At 46.4% G+C, this 14402-nt stretch overlaps 1 protein-coding gene and 1 long non-coding RNA gene across 6 annotated transcripts in view; both read left to right on the top strand.

Annotated features, from left to right (window-relative positions):
- Positions 1-14402, top strand: part of Prkce (protein kinase C epsilon) — a 515277-nt gene that overhangs the window by 222879 nt on the left and 277996 nt on the right. The window lies entirely within an intron of this gene.
- On the top strand, positions 4976-7399 carry LOC148121878 (uncharacterized). The gene is made up of 2 exons (XR_015737999.1): positions 4976-5375; positions 5600-7399. It is a non-coding gene; the product is annotated as an uncharacterized LOC148121878 (long non-coding RNA).

The raw sequence follows: 14402 nt of genomic DNA, 5'->3' as shown, positions 1-14402 counted from the left end.
CCAAGTGAGGGTGGCAGCATCCTTGAAACCCAGGGACCAGGAGGGGGTTGGAGTCTCCAGTGGAGGAGAGCTCATGGCAGACAACTTGTGTTCTATTTCAAGTCCCCATGACAGTGGTTTGTATTTCTGGAAAGAGGAGTTAGGTAGAAAAAGGTCAGTTTGGGGCTGGAGAGATGGCTCAGTGGGGAAAGCACTTGCTGGTTAAACTCGAGGAGCAGAGTTTGGATCCACAGCACCCGCATAAATGCAGGCAAGCCGTGACCTGCCTGGAACCATCACACGCAGGCAACAGAGATGAGCAGTCTCCCCAGCAAGCTGGCTAGCATGACTGGCCAGCTGACGAGCCCCGGAATCAAGTGAGAGACTGTCTCAGTATATAAGGAGAAAATGGAAGAAGGTACCTGACATCAGTCTCTGGGCTCTGACCACATGTGCACACATCCGCACTGATATACATGTGCCTACACGTGCAGACATGCATACAGAGATGCAGGCACACACACACCACACACACACGCACACACACACACACACACACACACACACACACACACACACACACACACAGGAAAGGGATTGATTTCATTTCTCCTCAGCCAAAACAAGAGCCGCGGGAGAATAGGTAAGCCTAAGCTACTGTGTCCGCAGTTAAACAGCTGCTCTGCAAGGTCCGTGTTCATGCAGCTGACTTTAGGCCAAAAGGAGGTTCTGGAAGTGCCATGGCGGTTGAAGAAAACCGAATACGCAAACTCATTCTTTAGACAACAAACAAACGGCACGTCTTCCGGTGGAAAGCTCTGAAGCCCTGAGCCTTTTGTGTTTCCCATAGCGCTGGGTAGATGTTAACAAATACACTAAGGTTTCTTTGTAAGTGTGGCAGACAGGTTTTTATAATTCTGGCAGCTTCTGGCATCTGGTGACAACTCCAACAATCGCTTTCTGTGGTTGCCAAAAATCCCCATCTATTCTTCAGGTCGTGACTTCCCACATGGGAACATAAGACTCCCCCCTCCTTCCGCCATCTCTGAGTGCCTGTGTGCATAAGAAAATGCTGCAGCAGCACCCAGACCAGCCGTGGTCTGATAGCCCACACTTGTACTTCAGTCCATTTTCCACCATTTTCCACCATCTTCCCTGAGTGGCCGTAAGTGCACAGCTCAGCAAATTAGTCCCTGCTTTTAGGTCTTTCAGCGTTTCCTCATCTGCAAAAACATCCGTCTAAACTATCGCTCCAAATCCAGACTGCCGCCTGACCCATGCGGTGTTTTCCAGGTTGTCTCTAACTTGCCCTTAACCTCAAGGTTGGCATTCTAGCCACATCAGTGCTCAGTGAGTCAAGTTGTTCATCATTTGTGTTTGAAAGGACCAGCCTAAGCCTATTGCCCTGCACCTTTTAGAACATGATGATGTCTCCTTTCTTCCTCTAGTACTTTAGCAGCCTTTGGGATAGACTATGTGTGTCCCTTTTGGCCATTTCCTGCATGGGCTGGTCTAGGCTTGATTTAGGCTGCAGTTCACCTTCCTCTCTTCCTCTCACCACGTTGACCAATCATTTTAGTTTTTCCAGTGCTAGGCCTACGCAGAAGCTATATATTCAGCCTAGATAGTTAATTTTGCATGATCAACAGCCTCTCATCCTTTATATTTTACTTTATCTTGTGAACAGCATATTGGAGGTTGAAAAAACAATTTTGACTGTGTGTGTATGTATCTGAGTGTCTATGTGTCTCTGTGTGTGTCTGTCTATCTGGATGTATGTCTCTGTCTCTCTGTGTGTATGTATGTATGTTTGTATGTATTATGTGTCTGTCTGTCTGCCCCCCCTCTCTGTGTGTGTGTGTGTGTGTGTGTGTGTGTGTGTGTGTGTAGGCCAGAAGTCGACATCCAACATCGGGTAGCTTCCTTGACAGTGTCCCTGACAGGAGCTAGGCTGACTGACTGGTCACTGAACTCTAGTAATCCCCATGCTCCGCATTTTCACCCTCTGCACTAGGGTGACAGCCTTGTGTGGCAGTGCTCAGCTCTTAAGTGAGTGTTGACCCCGGCCTCTTCAGCAGCTAAGCTTTCTCCCCAGCTCTGATCTTTGTCATTTAACCAGACTTTCCGGACCATTTATGTTAATATAGTAACTAATTATATTTGAGGTTAAATTTAGCATTCTAAGGCCTTTTTTATTGATTTTTATTGAGCTCTACATTTTTCTCTGCTCCTGTCACTGTCTTGGGCCTTTTTTTATTTCCTTAACTTTTGAGGTGAATTAAAGCTTCTTTCTCCATTTACTAGTTTGGAAAACAGAAATTCTATTTTTCTAGTAACTACCTTGGAGATTTCTACTTAAACTTGTTTATTGCTGTGTGCCAAGTTTTAAAGTTAATAAGAACTCTTAACCTCTTTCTGGATAAAACAAAGACCTTCAAATAATTTCCATTTATTTTTACCATGTTCATTCTGTTGATGAAAATTATAATTGGATTACGGAAAAACTTACCAATTATCATTGTATGAGGTGTTGTTTGTGTGGCTGTTCTCACGTACGAATACTCTTTCTCTTTGCACTTCAGCCCGTCCATCCCCTTGAGCCTTTTCCTCCTTGAAGCCCACCCATTTGAGATTTCTTACTGAAATGAGCTGATGAAAAATATTTCACTTACGTGAAAATATTTTTAATCATAGATCTTTTATCATCTTTCTTTCCTTTTCTTGTTACTGCCTTTTTTTCTTCCCTTGAGACAAGGTTTCTATGCGTTACTGGCCTGGCTGCTCTGAAACTGGTTCTGTAGACTAGGCTGGCCTCAGACTCACAGAGAACTGCCTTTTAAGGTAAGCAAAATCCTGTGGGGAATACAACCTCCCTATGTTGGAGCACGCAGTGGCCCGAGGCCATCACCTTGGTGGATGTCTCACTAGAGAGTTGTTCTGTGATGCTGGCCCCTCTTGACAAAGGCAGGGTTGAGGAACAATCAAGCGATTTCACAAAGACTGCTCCGGGGGGAATGATGTTAGAAAATTATCAATGCAAAACACTCGGACATTTTTCTTTCTTGAAGTCCCTAGCAAGTTGGCTCAATTGGCAATGACTCCCTGTCCCGATTTGCTTTCTGTTAATGTAATCAAAAGTGGCTTGGGGAGGAAAGGGTTTATTTCAGATTTCAGATTCCAGTTCATTACTGAGTGAAGTCAGATACTCTGTCAGTACAGAACTGTGAGGGAGAAAGCATTGGAGGCATGCTGCTTCCTGGCATGGTCCCAGGCTCGTCACCTTATAGAGCTTAGACCCACCTACCTAGGGATGGTACTGCCCACAGTGGGCTGAACCCTCCTATGCCTATTAGCAGTCATGAAAATGCCTCAGAGACATGCCCACAGGTCAATCTGATAGAGGCAATTCTTGATTGAGGCATTCTCTTCCCAGGTGTGTCAAGTTGACAACCAAGATAAGCCTTCACTCCTGGGAAGTCTACAGACAGGTAGCAATGGGTAAGGAGTCAACTCCACCAACTGGAATTTATGGCTTCACTCACTACTCTTGGCCAGATCTGAGCTTTCATTTTAAAAACTCACCATGGTACTATTCAAGTAGCTGATTCCAGGGCAGCTCTGGCCTCTGTCATCACCTCTGGCAGGACAAGCTTTTGCAGGGGCAAACAAGCTCCATTTACTGGGCAGTAATGGATAAAGTTGGCTATCACTCAGATAGGGGCAAGCAAGCTCCATTCACAAGGACTCCCAGTAGGGGACAAAGCTGCCTATCACTTAGGACGCATCAAGATCTTACTTATGTTCGACTGGCAAAGCTAGACTTAACACACTCCACAGCCGTGTATCGGTGACGAGCCATCGTGGCTCAAATGTGAGTTTCTTTGGGCTTAGTTGGGTTGAAAATAAAAAGGAAAAATCCTTTATAGTTAATTCTTATTTGAATGCATTTTGCAAAATGCCTGCCTCTTCTAGTATCTTGGATGTACATGTGTGTGTTTGCTGCATTCCAAGCCTACCATTTGGGGACTTCCCTAAACAGATTGTTCATGAATAGAGCCAAGTATGGATTTGGATTTTGTTGAGATTAACTGGCCATTGCATTTGCATCGACTGAAAGCTGGCATGCTACAAAGCAGTTGGGAGAGGATTCTGAGGCTCCTAGGGGATTCTCAAGGGTTGGCTCTTGGCTGGCCCCTGGGTGTGGGTGAGCATCCCACGAAGGCCTCCATGGCCCCTGCTGCTGCCTCAGCTATGGCTAATGCCCTTGCAGACGGCAGCTCTGGAGTCTAGAGTTCCTCATCCTGCAAGGGCCATGCCATCATGATTGACTTCTTCCCCCTCACACATCGGTGTGGGCTTTTGACTTGAAGCGAGAAGTTAAATGTAGTAGAGTTTTTACACATGTGACCAGTCTTGTTTGTGACCGAAAATGCATGTGCAAGACTGCCAGGCCCCTCTGCTCTCTCTCGTCACCGTCACCGCTCTCTCGGAGGATTCCCTTTTAGCCCTGTCATGTCGTGCTTGAACAATGAGCTGGGCTGCCCTGTCCAGCCTTTGGCACAGCCATTGTGAGAGCAGGGTATGTGGTCAAGGCTCAGCCGGAGGAGAGGACAAAAGATTCCCAGCCTGTCCAGCCTGGGTGATGTGCTTGGGGTCTGGGAACCTTTCCCTTGGAGGTAGTTCTCTTCTTTCAGTTCTCTACAGACAGAACTGGAGAGAGAGAGAGAGAGAGAGAGAGAGAGAGAGAGAGAGAGAGAGAGAGCGAGCGCACATGCACACTGTTTTGAGCTCAGGATCTATAAAACGGCCCTTGGCCTTCTCAGACTTGGCTCTCCTGTTCTGGCTGTCCTCTTCAGAGCGAGTGGCCTTATGCCCTGCCACTAGACTGTTCCTCTTGCATTGGGTTCTAGAATATTGGTCTATGCAAATTGTCATAACCCCAGGGCTGCTATGACATCCGGGGTTCCAGGACATTGTTAGAGATGGATTCCTGAAGAGCAACATGGACTGGTAGTGGGGGGCAGAGCGGGGGTTGTGAGTTCAAGTTCTGCCCGTTAACCGCGGTTTGCTGCTGTTTGAGAAAAGAAATGGCTCTGCTAGTGAGCTCACCTGCTGGGAGGATAATGAAATAACAGCTCCATATTCCTACTGGATAAATGAACCCAGCAGTGACCCCGCGAAGGCTAACTGTGTAAAGGCAGGGAAGGCTATCAGGAAGGAATCCTAGGTTCGGGTTCAGTTTCCTCTGCCTCTATGCCTGTGGTCCTAGGCAGGTTCTTTACCCTCTTGGACCTCTGTTTTTGTACAGAAAATGAGAACAACAGCTGTCACCAGAAGGATCCTGCCTTGGTTCCTGTGACGGCGTGAGGAGACTAAAGGGAGGACGCATAGGCCTGGTACTGCATTGAATTTATAACTATGAAACATTGTTATTTACAGCCTGTTGGTGACTGGGCAGGTTGGCAATGTGACTTCGGAGCTATAGGCCTGGGATTTGAAGCAAAAACAATGATGGTTAGGTTTTCCAATTTTGAAAGTAAGGCACATGGTAGAAGTTGAAAGGGTGATGGGCGAGGCACCCGGCCCATCGGTGACTTGTTTGCCTCTTGTGTCTTTCTAGAAACATCTGAGTGCCTGAGTACATATGGATGATCACACAGAAACACACACCACGACTTACAGGCTGCACGGGACCTGTTACACACAGCTATATTTTTGTTTCTACCAAGAGCCCAAATGATGAAGATCCCAGGCTAACTTGCAGGATATTGAGCCACAATGAGCAGCGACATTCTTCCTTCCATCTCAGTACTCATGGATGGGTAGAAATCTGGTGTTGAAAGCTGTTCCTATTGGTCCAAGGCTTTTAGGATTATCTCCTGCATTTGGAGGCTGAACCTCTCCTCAGAATTAGGTTGTTAATACTGTGGTTTTCCACTGGTCCACCCAGTTAATCATGCCATATGGCTTCCACATAGAATGGTATGTGTGCGTGTGTGCGTGCGTGTGTGCGTGCGTGCGTGTGTGTGTGTGTGTGTGTGTGTGTGTGTGTGCCCGTGCGAGCGCGCGCGCAGGGAAGGGACCTGACAAAGTTCCCCCTTTTTTAGATCTTCAAGAATATAGTGCTGCTCTTCAGAAGGCCATGCTTTCAGAGACCCCTGCCTGTGACATTTATGTAGGCAGCTCATTCTCCAGTGTCCTTGGGGGAAGCTGTTGTTATTAATCAGGTTGCAGAGGGTGGCTATGTAGATTCTGAAACATGTCTTCCTATATACACATCAAGCAGAGCCAACTTCATCTTTAAAAAAAAAATCAGTTCACCTACAAAAATACAAGATCTGTTAGATTGCATTTAGCCCAGCTGGCCGCTGAAGCACTGTATTGTCAGTTTCTACCCAGATTTCTTTACCATTGTTGTTAACAGATGGGATTTAGTTCTCTAGAGAAAGAAAATGCTTCCAACATTTTAAAACGAATATTTTGGGGGCCAGAAAGGCTCTCATCCTTTTGCGTTACAGAGTGAAATAACTTTACTCCTGTGTGTGTTTTTAATACACACATATGTGTGGTTTGGCGTGTGTGTGCTTTTAGTGTCGTTATTTTACTAAAGTGAAGTGGGTGAGATTAATGGTATTCTGTGTGCACTAAGGATCCTGTGCGCCTTTTGTTATCATGCAGGCTATTTGTGTGTGTGATAACCTTCTGGCACATGTAGTCCTGATCTATCCTGCGTGGGCTCTGCGGTGCCCTGGCGCATGGTCCCCCTGATGGACCCTGGGTATTCAGTGCGGTGACCCCTCTCTTGTGCCCCCAAAACTTGTGCTGATGGAGATCTTTCAGTGCATGTCCCTGTCTAGATCTCTAGCTTCCCTCTGTGCAGTGGCTGGCGCGCTGAGTCCCTCAGCTCCTGACTGCCTGGTGCTGGCTCTGATCCTCTTTGACTCTCCTGAAGAGCCATTTGCTTCACAGCTATCTGCTGCCTTAGAGCACAGTGAATGTGGAAAGGACTCAAGGAAGTGCTGAGTAGGGTGTGAAGCTTAAAAGAGACCAGTTCTCATCTCTGCATATCAAAAACTAGAGAAGCAAAACAACATAAAAATGGCAACAAAGCTGCAGTCCTACACGACCTGGTGTTCGGGAGCTACCCTCCCATCTTGAAGAGTGCACACAAAACTTAAGGTGACAGTAACCGGAAATGAGTCTTGACAGCGCCAGAGAAGACAGATTTTTCTTCTTAACACCTCTCCTGTGCATGGTCAATAACCTAAAAGAAGCCTTGCATTTTGAGCATCCGACCTCTCCCATGCATGGCTAAAGGAAGCATTGAGCTTGAGCTTCTGGGCTTTTCTGATGCTTATGAAACTTTGTCTCTAGATGCCAATGTGCTGAAGTTATGAGTATTAAAGATTTATAAGATGTCCTTAAGTGTATAGAAAAAGGATTCTCTTCTCCTCATGATTCTGGGTGCCAGTATTAATATTAGTAGTAAGAAATGGTATCCGTTGATAGGCTTTTATCCTTGCAAAGGCCTCCAGGCCTGTTCTCCTCCTGTCTTCCTATGAGCAGATGATGCTACCATCTCCTTGAAGCAGGAGTGGGAGTGGAATGAAGCCTTTTACATGGCTTGGAATTAGAACTCGGCTGTGTTGCTCTGTTGCAGCCGCTGCTGTCTGGTGTGGACAGGCGTTCACACGGCAGTAGAGCACAAAGTCCTTACTCTCCAAGGTGTTTCAGGTTCATTCCTGCCAAGGAGATAGACAACGGACTGATCTGACCCAGCATGCGCGTACAGTTGTACAAAGCCAGTTGGCAGGGCATACTTGAGCATTTTGGCCACAGTCAGCCACACGGGTGGCTTCTCATCTGCGTGGACCAGAGATGGTGTTCTGTGTTTGGAAGCCACAAAGGGGAGTCTGGGAATTATGATCCTCCTTGTCTGAGCACAGCTTGACTTGGTCTGTGGTTTCAGAGAGTCAGAGAGTCCATTATAGAAAGTTAAAGGAGAAGGGAACTTCCTGTAGGGGGCAGAATGTCTTGAGAGATGATGAGGTGTTCTGAACCTTTCTCTGGGTGGAGGTCTCAGGAGCAATCACCCTCCAACCGTATTAAAGAACTGGGCCAGAGAGGAACCTGTTTCCAACAGGCAGGAAGCTGCTTTCCCTGAAGCTAGTTTTCCAGAACCAGTTTTGCAATTTCAGTGATTAAGATGGAGCCACAGTCTAGAAGCCATCTGTGACTGGTCCAGGTCATGCCACAGCTGCCAGAGCCAACCCCGCAAACCTGTGCCTCAGTCTTGCTTCCTGGCACCCATGCAAGCTGGTCCCTTAGGGCTAAGGGAACAGGGGCTAGGAAAACCATTCTACAAAAGCCAGGTTTTCTGGGCCTTGCTCATGGAGCGGAGAGCAGCTGATGCTGAATTGAGCTCCGCCTCTTCCGTTGTCTGAACTTTACAGGCATGAGTCTCATTGACCAGATTGAAATCATTTCTGGAAATTTAGTTACAAGGGCTCTGAGGGATGGGGTTCTGGTTTTTCATGTCTTCCAGGGCTAGTGTGCATGCAGAAGGTTGGTAGAGTGTGGGTGAAAGCCAGGGTCGTTCCTTGTGTCTGTGATCAGGAGAAGTAGACCCTTGTTTTTCCAGGCCTGGCAGAAGAGTCCAGAATTGAAGTTAGTTAGATGACAAAATAATTGGGAACCTTCTGTGGCTTGTGTGGACAGTGCCATCAATGGGTAGCAGAAGGCCACAGGTCTGTTCCTTGGTTTCCTCTTAGCTGCTTGCAGCTGTTAGACTGAAGTTACAATATCCTCAGGGAAGCTCTGAAGAACCCCAGTCTCATTGGCTGCTATGAAGGGAAATCATACATTAAAAACTTTCCTATTGCGTACCGTGCCAATGTTGTAAACTTCTAGATGGAATCCAGCTTTCTTCCAAACTTACTTGACCACAGGAAAGTGCCACTGCCTAAAAAATGCAGAAGTGGTGTTTCCCAGCAATGGGAAATGCTCCTTTGAAGGACAAGTAGCTGATATTGCGGGGAAGAGGTTTCCATTACTTATAGGAACTGCCCTTGACCCAGCCTCTGTCGGTAGCCTTTGCTAGCACAGTGATGGGCTTTGCTGAAGTGCATATGGCATCTGCCTTTCAAAGTGAACCCAAGGCATGGCTCCCCAGACCCAGTGAACAAGAACAGTCCCACAGGAGTCCATCTGGCCTGTGAGTCATCCCCAAGGGCTTCGTGGAGGTGCCCATGATCACTATTGGAAAGTGGAGCAATCATCAAGTGTTCATTGTAGATCATGTCTCATTTGTATTGATCTCTCGTGGAAGCAGATAATGCTGTAGGGAGCTGTGGTCTCATGTGCCTTGAATAAAAGAAGGAGCATTTCAGATGCAAATGTATGTAGTATCTGCTCCTAAGTAGGGTGGGAGAGACTGACTGCACTTCCTAAGGACTTGCATCTGGGTCAGCAAAGCCCCATTGGCAGTGGGAACCAGACCGAGAGGGAAGGTAGGCGGCAGACAGCCTCTGGAAACCAGGCAATACAAAAGAGGATAAGAGACACTCTAGTCACGCAGTCGGCTCTGTAGTGCATCTCCCATTTCTTTGGATTTTCTTCTGTAAATACCTGCGTTTGTGGTGTGTGCGATTCTCAAGTGTGTTGTTGGGTCAAGTGTAAGCACAAGACAGGGCAGCAGCTATGGGAAAGGCTCTGAGCTCTGCGCTCTCAGGCTTGCTCCCTTACCCTGGCTTCTCAGAAGTCAACCATACCATTCGTGGACTTACTTTCCCAGTAACAGGCAACTATGGAATTGCAGAATTGAGTGGGCTTTCTGGGAGGTAGAAATGTCATATACATAGCCTTCACTGTGTTTCTGGCTCATTGCATGTGAGTATGTTTTGACTGAACTTGAAGTCATGGGATGGTTAGTAGCTTCCTACGTATACATAAATCTACCACTTAGCTTCCTAGTTATCATGAACATCGGCTATGCACAGGGCTGCCTGAGCGGGGCAGTGGAAAGTCCACTGCCTTTCGCCTGCTTTTGTGCTCTGTGGGATCAAATCCCTTAGCACAGATCTCCTTAGTAGAGGTCTCTTCTTCTCTGTAAGCACTTTAGTTAGTAGAGGGCTTGCATTACTACTAAATCCCAGCTTTTCCTAATAGCACAGAGTCTGGCGCTTGCTTATCTGTTCCGGAGTGATAACTTAGCGCCATCACATGCAATGTGAATCCACCACACATGCACACTAGGACTCTGAGAGATAATCATTTCGTTTTGATAGTGAGGATTTAATCTCTTAAGTTTTTATTAGGGAAATTTCTGTATCAGTAGTAGAAAGAATTATATAATCCATCTGCCCATGCCTAGATTAAAGAGTTATCTACTGGCTTAGGAGGATATCGGTGACTGTAACAAATACCTAAGATAAGTCAACTTAAAAAGAGGAAAGGTCAGTTTGGCTCATGGCTTTGGAGGTTTTGGTCCATGGTTGGTTGACCAAATTGCTTTTGGGCTTGAGATGAGTCTGAGCATCGTAGTAGGGAGTGTATAGCAGAAGCAGCAGCTTAGCTCATGGTGGCTGAGAGCAAACCAAAAAAACAAAACAAAACAAAAAAAGGAGGAGGCCTCAAATCTTCTGCAAGGCAATGGTTCAATAACCTAACATTCTTCCCCTGTTCCCTCCTTCTAAGGCTCTGTACTCTCAATGCTGTCTGTCATGGGTTAGGGGCTGAGCTTGCAACAACTGGGCTTTGGGAGACATTCAGGCTCCAAACTCTAGTGTCTGCTTTTGGTAAGTTACAACATTTATATAATTGTCTTGGTTTTCTGTGGATTGGTGACTCCTGGCCCCAGCTGCTGCCACAGACACCCAAACCTGTGACTGTCCATATTCCTGCTGTAAAATGGGAGATTGTTTGCATGCAGCCCACACTCCCTACCATGTGCTTCAATCACTAGATCACTTAGAATCTAATGCAGTGTAAACAGCGTGTAAATGACAGCAGCATCAGATGGCTGTGTTGTAAATGGTTGTATTTACATGGTTATTTATAAATGGCTATTAAAATGCTCATTGGGAAATAATGGCAGAGCCTTGCATTTTCTATATAGTATAATTTTTGGAACATTAAAAAAAATACTATGTATGAAAGAGTGCACATGTACCTGTGCCATGGCATGTGCCTATGGGGGTTGGAGGACAGTTTCGGGGGCGTTGATTCTCTCTGTCCACTGTGGAATCTGGGATCTGAACTCGGGTCATCAGGTTTGCAAAGTTAGTGGTTTAACCTCCAGAGTGGTCTTTGCACACACACTGTTCTTTTCCCCCAGTGTTTGTGATTTACAATAGTTTGTATTTAGATGGTGAATCCAAAGACACAAAGGTTCTTGTTGTCATTTTCCTTCCCCATGGATTACTTTGAGGCAAGAATTATCAAGATATAGTTACATGTGTTACATCTCTTTTCTTTTTCTTTATCTCGCAGTATTTTTACTAAGTTTTCTAGGCACTGGAGAAAGAAGGGCTTTTAAGGGAGGGACTTACTGGATTCTGCAGAAGAACTATATTCAGGTCAGTGTTCACATATGCAGAATGCCTACCCAGCACACCGTAGCAGCTCTGTGTTGGGGGCGGGGCTTGTAAGAGGCAGAGGATAGCAGAGGATTTGGGTGATATCAGCCCCCATACTGGAATCCCTTAAAGAGCGATTGATCTTTGGAACTATTGCCTAATAAGTGTGAGTCCAGGCTAAGTACTTCCTGAGTGTTTGTGTTCATGCGGTGTCCATTTGCTCAGTGTAGCAAGAGGCTCTGTTATCTGGGGACTTGGGGAAAGGGATTGGGAGGGGAGTGGAGAACAGGCTGAGTACCAGTTAGTTACCCTCAGATAATGGAAAGGAATTCTGACTAGGAACATACTAGAAACTCATTGCCTAACTGAAGACTTAATTAGTCTGGAGTACTGTCTTCTGCAAGACCGTGGGAAGATGAGTCCAAATTATACTTTTCTACCATGGGCTGCCTTCCATGGGACTGAATTCTAGAACCATCCCTGTGGGACCATCTGACTGCAGGAGGTTACACACCTGAGCAAGGACTCCAAGTGGGAGAGGTGTATTAACTTTGCCTGCTTCTGCAGCAGCCCTGACTCTCAAGAGCCCAGAAGCAGGGGTTCTCCTGGATCTAAAAGGGAGATCTTGACACCAAGCACCTGAAAAAGTGAGTGTCCTCTATGAAGACCACTGTCATTCATCTCTGGCTGCCTCCTTGGGTATCATAATCACCTGGCCTCTGCTTTCCATGACAATGCCATTTGCATATGTTGCTCTGATTTTTCTATCACCATGGCAACTGCAGAATCTTGTATGCAGATATCCTGTTTTTAGTAGGTCCTAATTCCAGTCATTTCTGTCTAGTCCTTGCTGCTGCTGCTGCTGCTGCTGCTGCTGCTGCTGCTGCTGCTGCTGCCACTTTAACCTAAACCAAAGCATTGTGGTGACTCGCATCGTTGATGTTCTCCCAGAGGATCAAGCCTAAGTCCTTTCTTGGTTCTGCCTTGCACATTTTCAACCTTATCACTTTCCCCAGACGCCCTCTCCCCAGTTACCCAGGCTCACAAACATACTCTGTACCTCGCCACACATGTGTCTTTCTCTTTGCTAGTTCTGTTGTCTCTAATGCCTTCTGTGAGCTCTTGGCATCACAGACCCTCTGTTCCTCTGAAGTTTTGCTGACCCCTTCAGAAAGAGGGTCCCTTCCTTTGAACTCTGGTGGCATTTATGTGCACTTGATTCCCCAGGCCCATTTATGCCCAATGCCTCTTTGTCAATGGACAGCATGGTACCATTTTTTTTTTTGTATTTCTCTAATTCACCACTACAGTACTGGACACATGGGGGCTCGAGAGATAACCTGGTGTTTTCCTTTTCATAAGAGAACAGAAAGGTGGACAATTAGAAGCAGAAAATTTCACAGGGCTGTGCTAAAGAATCATCAATGGAGTATTGGCAAGCTGGAGCAGCAGGGAAGCTAGGAAGGATGGATGGATAGTTTTTGCTGTTTGAATGATACAAACCAAATGAAGACTTTGTCTGCTTCCCAGGGGGATTTTGAAAGGCTGGGTGGATCCCCTACGGGAGCCTGGTACTGAGGATCTTGGCTTTCTGAAGGTTGACATTTGTGTCTACATAATCAGAATTGGTGCAGCATGAACGTAAGCAACACCAGCTCCTTGATAGACTGTGAGCTTACCAGACTCATGGGTTGCAACTGGATCATCCTCATGGCTTGTGCCGGTATGGGATACAGGTCTGTGCTGTTGTATTCTTTGCATGAAGAGTGATAACCTGTTGCAGTCATCACTGGGACTCTTAGAAGTGCTATTGGTAGATGCCTTCTCAAGGACAAGGGCTTAACCAGTTCCCTAGGGAAGTCGGCCTGGGTCTCCTGCCCTGTCCTGTATCTGCTTGTGCTGCTCTTTAGAGAAGCATTGACAGGCTCAAATTGGGTCCTTCCTGGTCCTCGTAGAACTGGAAAGACTATGTCCACAGTGAAGTTCAAGAATGGGACAACGAGAAGGGAGGGCTGGAAGGGTCAGATGACGAAGTGTTCAGCTGAGTGGCTGGGAGCAAACAAAAAGAGGTGGCTGCTTTCTTCAGAGTGTGTGGATGCTTGGCTGTGAAAATGGCAGCTGTCCAGATAGGTCAGTGAGATGGGAGCGCACAGGTAGAGGTGGTCTTTCATAGTCATCATCTGTCTTTCTTGTCACAGTCTGACACGTGTCCTTCTACTTCAGACCTTCCCCAGTGCTTCTCTTCTCACCACAGAGATGCCTCTTACTGAGATGCCCAGTGATTTGTGTATCCACTCCGGGAATCAATAGTTTCTGTTTTTAGTGACCAGCCAGGCATACCAGTAGGTGGAGGCCGTTCTTTTCTTTGTGTGTCCAGGAACTCTCAACATCATGGCAAGCGTAAGGTGAGAATGCTCTGTAAAGAGTGGGACTCTGGTATGTCATCTCAGCTTCTCTGCTTCAGCCAGTGGGCTGCTGGCCTCTGCCAAGTCTCACCTTACTCACTGAGAAAGCAGACATCAACATAATTCAGACATAGAGCTAATACATGTACACGTGTCTTTCTCTGGACCTAGCATGTGTTCAGTAAACACTATCCTTCCTACACTCTTTAGCCCACAGTTGTCATCACACGAGATAGATCCATGATATAAACTCCAAATGCATGCTTAGTAGCTAATGGGGATGAGCTGTTATATCAGTTGTAGGTCTCCTTCAGAACAGTGATTTTAGCCAGCAAGCACTCAGTACCAGGACTGATGACAGGACTTAGAATATTCTGCATTCCTACTCAATAAAGAAGTAGGATAAAGCAAGATTAAGGAAATGGCTGACTTTGCTCAGTAG

The sequence above is a fragment of the Myodes glareolus genome, chromosome 6, assembly GCF_982192425.1.
Source record: "Myodes glareolus chromosome 6, mMyoGla1.1, whole genome shotgun sequence".
Taxonomy (NCBI): Eukaryota; Metazoa; Chordata; class Mammalia; order Rodentia; family Cricetidae; genus Myodes; species Myodes glareolus.
The sequence above is the reverse complement of the archived record's forward strand: the minus strand, read 5'-3'. Positions and strand labels throughout refer to the sequence as shown.